The sequence below is a fragment of the Euprymna scolopes genome, chromosome 22 (genome assembly GCF_053919585.1).
Source record: "Euprymna scolopes isolate OS-2025 chromosome 22, ASM5391958v1, whole genome shotgun sequence".
Lineage (NCBI taxonomy): Eukaryota > Metazoa > Mollusca > Cephalopoda > Sepiida > Sepiolidae > Euprymna > Euprymna scolopes.
In genome coordinates this window covers 60,867,242-60,881,423 of record NC_136503.1, presented here as the reverse complement: position 1 = coordinate 60,881,423, position 14,182 = coordinate 60,867,242, and positions in this window count along the sequence as shown.

The following is a 14,182-nucleotide window of genomic DNA, read 5'->3' as shown; positions in this document are numbered from 1 at the left end:
TCCTTTCCAAGACAAAAGATCCTCCATGAATGAATCTATGACACTTTCTCACGGCATACACGACCGCAAAACACTCTTTTTCGATCTGACTGTACTTTCTTTCAGCGGGTACTAAAACTCTCACGGCATGAGAAATTGGTTTAGTAGATCCATCTTCTATTCTGCGTAGAAGCACCACTCCTAAACCTTATTCGCTCGCATCTGCCGCTACGATTAAATCTTTTTCGGATCGTAATATGCTAACGCTAGATCCGATAACAAACATCTTTTATTTTTTTGGAAAGCTTCCTTACATTCTTTTGTCAAGATCCATTTAAAAATTTTTTTTTTATTCTTCTTCAATAATGGTACTCTTAATTCGTGAATATTTGGGATATAAGAATTATAGTAGTTTGCTAGACCCAAGAATGACTGTAACTTCATTACATTGTCTAGCCTTGTCATGCCTCTAATTGCTTCTGCCCTATTTGGGTTAGGTCTTCTACCTTTCCAATCAATTATTTGTCCCAAATATTCAATCTTGTCCATACCAAAATTACATTTTTCGAGAGCCACTTTAAATCCGTAGTCTTATATTTTCTCGAATAACTTCCGAATATGGTTTTTATGTTCTTCAACATCTTGCTACTTATAAAAATATCGTCTAAATAAGCCATTGCAAAACCAAGCCTGCTTACATGGCATCCATAATTTGTTGGAATAAATTTTGTGCTACTTTCAACCCAAACGGCAATCGTTTTAAGGAAAATAATCCTTTATGAGTATTCGTTGTCAGATATTTAGAACAATCTTTGTGGACTTTGACCTGCAAATATACTTCTTACAAATCAATTTTTTGTGAAAATTTTACCTCCATTTAACTTAGAAAATATTTCCTCAGGGGTAGGAAGTGGATAGTTATGATTCATTAAGGAATCATTAAGTCCCGTCGAAAAATCTACGCATATCCTGAATTTTTTATTTTTTATTTTTCACATAAACTGTAGCTGATGCCCATTCAGAGTAGTCCACTTTTTTAATACTCCGATTTCTTTGAGTCTATTTAATTCTTTCTCGATTGTTTCTAATGCCGAATACAGAACCTCTCTTTTGGGTTTAAACATCAGTTTCGCTTTTTTAAATTTGTTTAAAATTATATTTTCACCCCAAACAAGGCACATTGCCACTTTAGTGTAGGGGGCTACTATCAGGGGAAACATCTACTGGGGTACTATGTAGGGATTAGGGCAGCGAGATGTTGGTTCACGTTGCACTTGAACTTATGCATGTCAATACAGTTGGGGAAGCAGTGACCTGGAATAGAATTCCAATGTCTAGCAGTTCTGGGGAAGAAACTACTGGAGTAGAAAGATCTTTTACATCTAGGGATCTCTACAGTGTGGGGTGGGATTTTGCAGCTTGTCAGGTCTGTCGAGGGTGTTCACGTCGTGGGGGCACAAGTGCTTGCATTTCATAAGAGCATTCACCATTATAATACTTGTAGAACAGGCAGAGGGTTGCAACGTTTCGACGATGGGACAGGGTCTGAAGCTTAGATGCCAGTTTAGGGCCTATCAGATTTGCAACTCTCTTTTGAACCCTGTCAAGGAGCGAGAAACTAGTAGCAGATACACCAGCCCAAATATGACAGCAATACTCCATACATGGGCGAATAGTGGCCTTATAGAGGTACAGGATACTTTCGGGTGTTAGAAGTTTTCTAGCACGGTAGAGAGAGCCCACCTTCCTCGCAGCGGCCCTGGCAATGCCTTCGATGTAATTGTTCCAACTCATGTTTCCTGTGAACATTAGGCCAAGGAGCTTGAGAGACGTACTCTCAGATAAAGAGTCGTTGGCCATTGCTATAGGTGGTAGAGAGGGTTTCTTGTAATTATTGAATGAAACCAGTTTTGTCTTGGCGGCATTGAACGTGACCATCCATTTTTGTCCCCATTCCACTACTGATTGGAGGTCATCCTCTAGTGTTTCTGCCATTACTTTAGATATATGTTCATTTGTTTTCCTGTCGTACATGCTATAGAGTGTGGTGTCATCAGCATATATACCCATCTCAGAGGCAATTTTGTCGGGGAGGTCATTTATGAATATCAGGAACAGCAGAGGTCCAAGGATAGATCCCTGAGGCACTCCCGCATTTATATAATATTGTTTAGATGTACAACCATCGAGGACAACCTAGATTTTTCTCTCATCTAAGAAGGATTTAATTATGTTAAGTATTCTACCAGTGATACCGTATGATCTAATCTTCCTGAGGAGACCCTCATGCCATACCCTGCCAAAAGCCCTAGATATATCTAGAGCTACCGCTCTGCTCTCTCCCGCTTTGTCCAGTGAATGGTATATGCGTTCAGAGATTACAGTGAGGATGTCTGCCGTGGAACGGGCTTGTCTAAATCCATATTGTTGGTCGGTCAGAAGTTTAGCATCTGTAAGGTGCTGGACTAGAGCATGGTTAATTAAGGTCTCAAATATTTGGCAAAAAGTGGGAGGAGGCTAATAGGGCGATAATTTAATGGGTCAGTTCTTTCACCAGAATTATTGAATACTGGTACCACAGAAGCAGTTTTCCAACAGCCTGGAAAGCAAGATTCATTAAGGCATTTGTTGTAGAGTTTTGAGAGAACTGGAGCTACTTCGGCTGAGCACTTTTTTAATAGCACAGCTGGGATAAGGTCGGGTCCACATGCTTTTGAAGTGTCAAGGTTTTTTATGATAGCATGCACCTGAGCAGGGGTGATTATCAGATCGTCTAGCGTGGCGTCTGTCCGCATAGGAAATTGAGGTAGGGGGTGGTTTAGAGGGTCCAGTGTGGAGTTTGAGACAAACCGACTGGCAAGCATGTTAGCCTTCTCGGTTGCTGAGCAAAGAACCTCGTGATTGTTGGTTAGCGGGGGAATTGTTGATTGCCCATTATTTACTACACTGTTGTATATTTTCCAGAAGTCACGAGTTCCTAGTTTTTGTGCTTCGATGCGTTTTTTAGTGGTTTCCGTAAATTCCCTCTTAGCTGTCTCTATTTCTTTCTTAACGTTATTTCTAGCTTCTATGTACTTCTGTCTGTTCGAACTGGACTTATGTCGGTTAAACCTGCGGAATGCATGCTGCCTTTGAGCAATGGCAGTTGCGCAAGTCGAAGTAAACCATTGGGGAGAGTGGGGCTTGCTATAGAATTTCCGCATGGGAACATGCGCTTCGATTGCAGTTTTGAACCATTCAGTGGTCTCGGTTGCACACTGTTCAGGAGGAAGAGAAAAAATATTTCCCCATGGGGCGTCTCTGATAAGATCTCTGATGACTTCCCAGTCAGCCTTTTTATAATATCTCGTTGTTTTGAGCACTGGCTCTTCAGTTTTGGGTCTAGAGTTTAGGGCGATTCCAAACATTATCACTGCATGATCAGCGTTCCCAAGTGGGCTGTCGGCTTTTGTTACACACTCATAAGGAACTGTGGTCAAAAACAGATCTAACAGTGATGCGTGTTGTTCTTCCTGATCAGGGAAATGGGTTGGAAAAGTAACAATTTGCGATAGGGAGTGAGATACAGAGAAGCTATGTGTTGCGCTGCCTGATGCATCTGTGTAAGTAGAGAATCCAAGCCAGTTTTTGTGATGGACATTAAAGTCACCAAATACATGTACTTGGGCGCTAGTGTCGAAGGAGAGTGCTGTGTCTATGCTGTCAGATACTTTGTTTATTATGGTGCAGTCTTGGGTCGAGGGAGAGCGGTAGAGAAAGTAAAAGTAGCTAATGTTGTGTTGCATGATTAGTCTAAAGCACATAAAGGCTTGATCATCCGTTTCTAGGTTTGTTTCTCTAGTCAAGGGAAGGGTATTACGAATGTAAACTCCAAGTCCGTGCATATGTCTGTCAGAGTCCTTACGGCAGAGTGGGAGATATCCAGGCATGTTAAAGTAGTTAGAGGGGATGGAGGAGTGTAGGTTAGTCTCACTTAGTGCTAAGATATCCGGGGTATTTGTTAGGAGAAATGCTTCAACATCAGCTAAATTAATTCTAAGCCCACGGATATTTGTGAATGCAAGCCTGAAGGGAGGAGGCAAGTTGGATTTGTTTGACCCTAAGCCTGGTTTAAGCTTATTTTTAGATTGTACTGTCATCATATTTTTTAACGAATTTCAGTTAGGTTAGGGGAAGCCGAACAGGAGGTTATGCAGAATATCACACATGCATCGCAAGTAGACCATCAGCTGAACCTCCATCAACTAGGACTGTGGCCTCAGGAAAGCCCACCGGGGATGAGTGCAGGGGCCATTTCCATGCGCGCCATGGCACTGCAAACATCCCGATATTATACAACTGTTGATGGAGCAGCCGCTCTAAGCGCTACCAAAGAGTTAGGGCACCTGTACTACCAGTCGGAAACAGCAGCCAGCTTTAGGGGTGGGGTGTGTCGGGAGTGGGGAAATGGCGTTCATTGCCCTAGACAAGAAACAAGATCTACCAATGGGTGTTTCTGTCGAATCACTGTGATAGTATCTCCGCGCCTGACTAATAGGCAAAGAAGGAGTATGGAAGCCGGGCGATAGGCAGGACCTATCTACTCCTTAAGCAATTTAGGTTTGCAAACCGATAATTTGTTTGAGTCACCAGCTCTAGGAAGGTTGTCATCCAAGACTGAAGAGGCCTTCCTCCTCTTTGGTTTAGTTTCAGAGTTTTCCTTCTCCTAGACGGATGATCTGGAAAGATCTACTGGGTCCGTCACCACTGCGAGGGTTTGCTCCGCGCCTGAGTTCTAATCCAGGTATTTCTGCGATCTCGCGTGGTTTCAAACTTCACTTCCGTTTTAGTGCAGCAACCCAGACCTTTAGAAAATACATTTTTAAAATCCTTCTTCAAATCCCCACCAAATCTTCCTGGCAGATTATGACTTTCAGATACTGTCATATTTACTCTTTTGCAAAATGAGTTTATTGGTTTTCCCCATAAAGTGAAAAGTATTATCAAATCTATACCGAATAGATTAGAATTTTTTCAGGTATCACATACATTTTAGTTTTTAACGTCTTTTCATTCAGAGTCACATTAGTATAAAATTCACCCTCAAATTTTAATCTATTTCCAGACATTCCTCTGGCAATTTTCTTTGTGTTTTGCAGCTTTGGAGAACCAATTTTCTTCCATGTTTTTTCATCAATTAAGGATACGTTATTTCCAGTATCCAAAAGACAATTTAGTTTCCGGCCATTCAATCTAACTTCAATATATTTCCTTTTTTACCATATGTGGACTCTTTTTTAGAATCAATAGTCTTTATTTCAGGCTTACAGTATTTCTCCTTTTTGCATACTTTTGACTTGAGTCCTTTACGCCCGCACTTATAGCATATTTTGCTTTTGAAGTAGCACTCTTCTGTGAAGTGATCCTTTCCTCCACACGTCTTACAGTATTTTTTTACATAGTGGTCACCTGCTTTACCCTTTGTATTTTGTCAACATTTTTTCTTCAATACTAGTATTATCCTGTTTTAAATTTAACAGTTTCTGTTTTTCCTCAGTAACTTTCTGTAAGGTTATTTCTATGTCTTGGTTCATGATGGATAATATCCTAGAACGAATCTCTTTATGCTTCGAGGATATTAACCCTTGCATAAAAATCAGGCATTTAAACATGTCCTCTTTTAGGTCTTTCAACTTAAATAACTCGCATTGGGCATTTACTCTCCCAGCATAGGCGATAAAGTCTTCATCATCTTGTTACAAAATATTTAAACACCTACAACGAGTATAAAATAAGATATCGCGTTCCCCGAAAATGTTCGATAAAATTTCTATAGTCTCTTTAAAAGAAATATCTTCGGGTTTCCTTGGGAATATAAAATTGGTATACTTGGTATTTTCATGGGAACCCAGTGTTTGCAACAGTAAAATATTTTTTCTTCATCCGACCAGGCCTGACATCGTTTGGAAAAAAATATTTTCGTATTTACGATATGCTGGAAACGTTAAGCCATTAGTTGGTTCATGTAAAACTTCTGTCAGCGAATTTGCAATTCCCTCCGGAGTGAAACGACAACCCTTTTTTACTTTATGTTTCATTAATATTGTTTTTAATACTACATTTTGTTTTAATTGCTCTTTTTGTAAAAATTCAATCTGGCTTTGCTGAGCTGCCAGTGCTAATTGTATCGTTTTTGCAAACTCGGCTAATTGTTCTATGTTGAAGATTTTTTTAAAAAAACACAGTAATAAAACACAAGCTTAACAGTACCTGCACAAAGTATTAAATAAATTCATTGAATAGTTTGTTTTTTTCCCGCAAAAAAACATTCTTTTGTAGACAAGGTTCTTGCAACGCACACGAAATTGACACTGAAACACAGCATACACGCGTTCTTTTCCGATGTATTTTTTTCTTATGAAACAAAATAAATCTAAAATGGACACTTTAAAAAGTGTTTCTTTCAATGCTTCGTGAAATAAAAAAATAATTTACTTTAAGTGTGTGTCTTAGCTTTTTTTTCAGTAGTTGAATTTTTACGTGCAGGATTTTTTCTCTTCGTTTTCCAATATGTTTTTGGCCTTAAATTTCCTTTTTGTGGATTCGAATCCTGTCGCCATTTGTTATATCATTACTTTAAATAAGAATACAGCAAAAAACACGGGGTTATGGGTGAAAGGCTTTATTTACAAGGGAATACAGGTGACATAGGGGTTACTCGACATATTTTCTCCGTCTCTTCCTGTTTTTTTCTTTTTCTCTCAGTCACGTGAGAGGGTATAGTTCATTTCATTTATGAATAAATGTTAGGTTATTCCAGTACATCATATATATATATATATATGTGTGTGTGTGTGTGTGAATATAGTTAATTGTAAGTGCGTTTATATATATATATATATAGTCATGTATACAAAATACAGTGTTTATATATATATATGTATATAGAGTAATTTATAAAATATATATGGCCATATATATTTTATAAATTACTAACTAGCTCTACCTACGTATTGAGCACTTTCGAAGTAAACACTTAAAGTTTACGCATAAATCTATACTGTCGTATATTAATTTTATGTGAGTAAAAGAAATAGTTATATATATATATATATATAGATAGATATAGTTATATACATAATCTTCGAGGTTTGTCAACATTTGAAACGATATAAAAACTTTCCTTATTTTAAACTGATTTCCTCTGTAAGAAACTTTCTCTTGCAATTACGATATTACGTACATACTATCTCACCTTCTCTCTATCTGGCTGTCTGTTTTTCTGTACGGCTCTCTGTCCCTCTCCATATACATACATATACATATTCAAATCGTATATCGAAATTGGGAGCTTGATGTTATACCGTCGAATGTATTATCTTGTGAGTGCCAGTATAAGTACACACACACATCCACACACACACACACACACACACACGCCCATATATATATATATATATATATATATATATATATATATATATATATTACATTCAGTTTTTCTTTTTTCAAAACAACATATATATATATATTTAATTTTTTAGAACACCAAATATATATATATTATTATTCTTTAAATATATTTAAAGATATTAAACAACCTTTCGGCTTACGCATTAATTGTTTGTGAATCTTAGGTTGGTCGGAATGTAAGGAATTAGGTAATCGAATTACATTCACTGTTAACTTACTTAAAAGCGCCAGTTATTAATAGTCCGCAATAAATAAAAATTAATAAATAGTACTTATCTCAATAATGAATTCCAATTAAATAATATAAAGTAATCACAGTTTAGAACCTACCAGGTATTCAAGTATATACCGCTCCTTACATGTAGGTTCTGAATAGTGCTAAACTATAGATTTATATAGTACGTATATAAGACGTTTTTAGTTTAACCAAGACTCAGCAGCATCAACATGGCTGTAAAAATGGAATACTGGATGGCAGCTATTTGCTATGACTAAATAAGATTAAACAAGATGATTTTAAACGTATTAAAGCATGACACTTAGTTTTTTTGTATTTTAATCTTTTATTTAAGCAGTTATATATAAAATAATTTTATAAAATTAACAATAGGTTCTCTACCGTTCAATATAGACTACATTGTATTTTGGACTACATCACTGCGAGGAGGCATGTAAAGTTTCCTTACATTGAACTAGGTCCCCAATTAAAAAGCAGTATTTACGATTTTTGAAGACAATTAAAACATAGCAGTGTAAAACATTTGTTGATCATTATTCAATACAGGGCAAGTTGGTCTCCTTGCTTCTCTCTCTCTCTCTCTCTCTCTCTCTATCTATCTCTGTCTCTCTCTCTCTCTATATATATATATATATATATATATTGTTTTTCTACATGCATCTTATCTTTCTTTAAATAATATTATTTGAACTCATTCCCTTTTCCTTGTTCACATTTGTGAACCATTCCACCGATTTCTGCCTCTTGCCTTACTTTGGACCATCTTCCAATTACGTTATTCCCTTGGATTTTACTTGTGGAAATGGAAATTTAACCAACTTTTTTTGGGATTTTTGAATTTTACCGCTATTGGATATTTTACCCTTCACCAAACTATCCATTCACGTGAAATCATCTTTTTCTTCGCCCTATTCCCTCTGCTTCACTGTTTGTTACCAAGTAAGATCTATGACTTACTTTTAGTTTCATGAAATACTTTTGCAAGCAACACCCGATCCCGCATTTTGCTAAATCCTACCCTGTGATGAGAAGGAAAGTATTTCTTCGAAACTCCGCGGATTAAGGACTATCCACTTATTTTGTGTTTCTTTTTTAAAATTAAATATGTTTTTAACTTTTTTTCAAAATTACATTTATTTGTAATGTGCTTCTGATTACTTTATACTTATTTTCAATTTTTATTATTTTCTGAAATGATCTCTTGATTGAAAGAATTTTAATGTTATCAGTTAAAGGTCAATAACTCTTATTTCATTTAAATGGATACTTATGCCGAATGGTTAGCTTATTCTTTTATAATAAAGTTACCTGTTCCTTATTGAATTTTAATAATATTATTACTTTCCTTAAATCTGCATATTCGTGTACAGAAGTAAAATAAACACGACATTTTATATACATGCGTATCTTAGTTTACTTTAACATCGTCATAAACGTGAGTTCCTGGTAAGGGCCTGCCCCAACTCAGCATCATTTTAAGTGCTATCGCACAAACAATTACATTATGGCCATTAAATTGCTCGTTGGATGTTGGTCGCCGACATAGGAGGGTCGACATTAGTGTGTGGGCAAAGTTCTTAAGAAGACGTTATTTTCTTAGAATGCCAAGTGGTAAGTATTTATATACATTGGACTTGAAGAGAAGTATTTTGTAGATAGTTAGGGACTGTCTGGTTCAGTTTTGTTTCACTAATTTCATTTTCTAAAATATAAAATGTATTTAAGGAAACTCTATATAGTCATTGGAGAGAGAGATATAAAGAGAGAGAGAGAGAGAGAGAGAGAAGCGGGACGGTATGATTTTTTATTATTGTATATAGCCAGACGTTCTGCAAACGTGTGCAATGATTAAAGCCGACTTACGAACCTTCCACGAATACTAGGATACAATACATATATGCTGGCCAAATTTTTGATGAAATTAAAATATAGTACTTTGTTTTTGAAAGTTCCGTTTCGTTCTTGATACAATGAGAAAAATAAAAACAGAAAAGAAGAGAGAGAGAGGGGGGAAGGAATTAGGAAAGCGAAACATCTTTTTTATTGTTGAAGCAGTCGAGCGTTTATTGTGAATGTTTAGGACGAAGAGCAATGATTGGAGCAATTACGGATATTATGAATACAATAGAAATAGGCTAACAAAATCTATAAATCAATTAGAATTTTCTACTGTATTTGTTATATACTACTCAATAAAATACTTATTTATAATTTGGTGAATACATATACATTTTTATATTTTCTATTTTATAATATGTTCTATATTTTGGGGTAAAATACAGATTTATGATACAAAATGTGTTAAATATTTCTAGTTGTAGCGCTGACAAGATTTTTATTACTTTTAGCTAGGTAGATTTATGGATATAGCTTGGTAGTGACTCCGAATAATTATTAGAATTCGTTTTGTAGGAGATATAACGTCATCATGCCTACTAGACACTGTCGTTAAGTTCCTAAAGTCTCTCTGTACAGGGATTTGCCAGAATAACCAGACATTAGGGTACTTTTCCCTAGAAGTAAACCCTGAGAAAATATTCAAAATCATATAGTATTCGCTGCCTAAATAAGATCTCGCTATGGCTAACTTATATAAGCTAATACAAGGAATGGTGCACCTTCTTTAAGTGATGTTACCTGAAGTAGCAGCACGAATCAGGATACTCCACTATACTAGATGAATTCTTGTCTTGAAACCTAGTAAGCCCAGTAGACCAAAACGGAAGATATACTACAACATATGAAAATGGTTAATTGGGAGGAGGAAATTTATGTTCTCAATTTCTTTACTAACTCAGTGCTTGAGAGATAAATAAATTAAATGGAACATTCGAATATCTATATATCTGATATAGAGCTCAAGATTTAGCCTCAGGTAGTGTGCCTCTTGATTTCTGAAAACTTTGACTGACGTAAACAAATGAAGTTAAATGTCTACTAGATATAACTTGAATACCTACAGAATAGAACTTAAATGTCTACTGGAGAAAACTTGATTGCCTACTGGAACGAACTTGAAAGCCTTCTAAACACTATTCTCGGATGCCTAAGGTATATCTATGCAGTGGTGTGGTAGGACAATCTGGCATGGGGGTAGTGTTCTCTACAAGCAAACTCTGACCTCATATTCAAAATCACATAGTAATCACGGCCTACATAAGATCTTCTCTGTATGGCAAACCCACACTAGCTTCGTCGAGGAATAATGCACATACTTCACAAGTGATGTTGTCTCATGTAACATCATGTAGAATGCTACTCAATCAGACAAGATAAATTCTTGTCCTGGAATCCAGTAAAACTACAAAATAAGAAAGACAGACTATATTTCTATGCTCAGTTTGAAAGAAGGAAATTATGTTCTACAATAAGTGTTAGAGTTGTAAAGAACTATAATGGAATATACCGATATCTATATATGTTCTATAGAAATAAAGATAAAGCCCCAGGGATGGGGCCTCTTGATTTATGAGAACAACAGAAACTAAAAACAATGAAACGAAAAAATAAAGAATTAGACACCGCTCGCTTCAGTGCATACACCGTACACGGTTCACGTCGCAACTATCAGCATGTAAACGCTTTGTTTTCCAGAAAAAATCGTATATATATATATACTTTGGTAAGTCAATTATGTTTTAAATATATTTTCTTTAAACGAAATTATTTGTTTGCAGAGTTATTACTTTCTCTGGTTTTCTGTTGTTTGATATATCTATTGATTCTGGACAATGTTCGATTCTTTGCTTCCATTGCTCATATATTCCCCAGTGAATTGGTATAAGCCACAATTGATTTGTAGTGTTTTCTTATTTCAGTTTTATTTAGTTTTATTCGGTTTAATGTTCTTTTTTTTCTAAAAAAAAAAGACAAGAAACAATAACTATTGTATTTCTTCATTACTTTATTTCATTTCCAAGTTGAAGCTGAATCTATACATTTCTGCTGTCTCTGTCATTCGGTTATAGGCTTATTTTGAAGTATATTTAAAAACTCATACATAAATACATAAATTGTCCATACGTGTAGCTGCGTTTAGCTGGCGACAGAAACGCAGAAAGCGGAGTTAGAATCGAGTAATTTTGAATTCTTTATACAGCGCAAAACAAATATCGATGGTCTATAATTTTATTACTTGATTGTTTCTTTCTCTTCTCTTTACGTGTCTGTACATTTGTCTTCCGACGTTCAACTTAAAAAAAATGTCTTTCTTTTACTTCACTTCTTGCTCCTGCATTGAACTAGAAGACGCCAACGGCGCATGCGTCATTGCGCAAGGCCAAATGATTTTTAACAGAGAAAATTCAAAATGGAAGAAAAATATTCTACAATTGACTTATCGAGAGAGAATAAACAATAACTGAGTTTCTTATGATACGGCTATTCAATATGTGCGGTTAGCAATGAGAACGCTATCAGAAACTTTGTCATGTAACATCGGACACTTGGTTATTTAAAATATTAAATACTGTAGGCAGAACCAATAGGATTGGTTTTAAGACAGATTTATGTCGAAAGTAAATAGCAGGTCTTGTTACGTTTTATTTTAAAACGATAAAACAAAACAATACTAATAAAACTATGCACTTAAAACAAAATACAATTTCCCTTCTTAACTGTCAGCTAATGAACTAACACTGACTGCAGTCTGACGATGTTACAAGCGAAATGATACTAGTTCCGGGATGGAAACTCAGCAGTGAAAATATTTTTAAAATATCCAGAAAAAACGTTTATAAAATAAAGATATGCTCTTCAAAAGTTAGCAACTCTCTTCTGGTAATTGTATTATTCTTCTAAGCACATGTTATATGAATTAGATTATTATGTAAAGAAAAGAAAATCATTTGACTTTTAGTTGCAGCTAATGAAAAATATTACGCACTTAGACGAAAATCAGAACATGGGTGTTAATGACTAAATAACTTTTTTAGAAATAAACTGCACGCACTTGTATCCCCTCGACGTAAATACCCCCGACAAAGTCGACAAGCAGCAAAATCCCACCCCTTCACAATAGAGATCCCTAGATGTACGAGAGCCATCTACTCCAGTAGTTTCTTCCTTTGAACCGCTAGATTTTGGAATTCCTTCCGGGTTCTGCTTCCCCAACTGTACTGACATGCAGAAGTTCAAGTGTAACGTGAACCGACATCTTGCTGCCCAACTCCCTACATAGTACCCCTGTAGCTTATGTCCCGGATAGTAACCCCTACATCAAAGTGGCAATCGCCTTGTTTGGGGTGAAAATGTAATTAAAAAAATGATCGCATATGATCACTTTAAATATACATTACTAAATTAAAATAAACGAAATAAAGATATGCATTACAGCCTGTATCGTTACTGATACGAATGTAATCGCCCATTCTACTCTGAGACACAGAAAACACGGTTATTTTTAATCAGAAATGATGTGGGCAGTGAAGATGCCATCTTACGTTTCAGATTCCTCTAGATGAGGATTCTTCGGACTGCAGAACAAATCGCAGGTTACATCAGCCTAAACGTTTTGAAAATTACGCAGAAGGTGAGAACCTTACTTCAAAGGATCCAAATAATACAATGGCTGACACGCGGAGCGGCTGATATATATTCCGTATTTGGGAGGTGCCATTTTCTCTTCCCTGCAACTTCTCTCCCACAGAAAGGACGTTGCGAGCCTGTCATTATTTTATTGTTATTTCCATGGGAAGTGTTCATTTAAGCTCTAATTTCTGGTCCCGCTCGCCAATCGTTCGTGAAAAACATCCGTCTAGCTGAGACCATTGTCAGTAATTTTCCCCACTCTTTATCTGTGCCTAAATCAAAACGTTGATTCCATGAACAAAGCTTCTTTCTTAGAAGTGCACGCCTGTGCAACTCTCTTCCGTTAGCCTGTTTCACCCCTGACTACAACTTGGATGTTTTCAAGTCCAACATAAACAAATTCCTGATGAACCGCCCCCTTAAGTAAGGCACTTTATCAGATCTCCATTACTAACGATTACTACGATATTGTCCCATTGATTACTGCACACACAATAGCCCTTATCCCCGAGTGGCATCCGGGCCTTGATAAGTGCTGACCACCATGTAAAAAAAATGCAAACAGTAAATCATCGATAAAATCTAATGTTTTAATTGATCGATCAAAACGTTAATAATGAATAGATATGTTTAAATAAACAGTAGCTCTCTCTTCCTCCGTTGAAACGTTCAATCCACTAAACGTTTACCTCTATTATAAAACTTGCTAATAAATCAATTGAATAATTATAATAAGGAATTATATAAAATACTGGACGAAATCTTTGAACGATATAAAACCGATTGTTACCGACGCAGAATTATATCCACAGCCAGAAAATGATAATAAACAGATGGCAAAATGAAAACGAAATGGTATTTTAATTGGAAAAATAAATAATCAACATTTAAAACGAGAAAAATACTCCCACATGGAAAATAATTTTTTTTTGGGGGGGGGAATTAATTTAAAAAAAATAAGCAGCTGGTATAATTCTTTTCAGG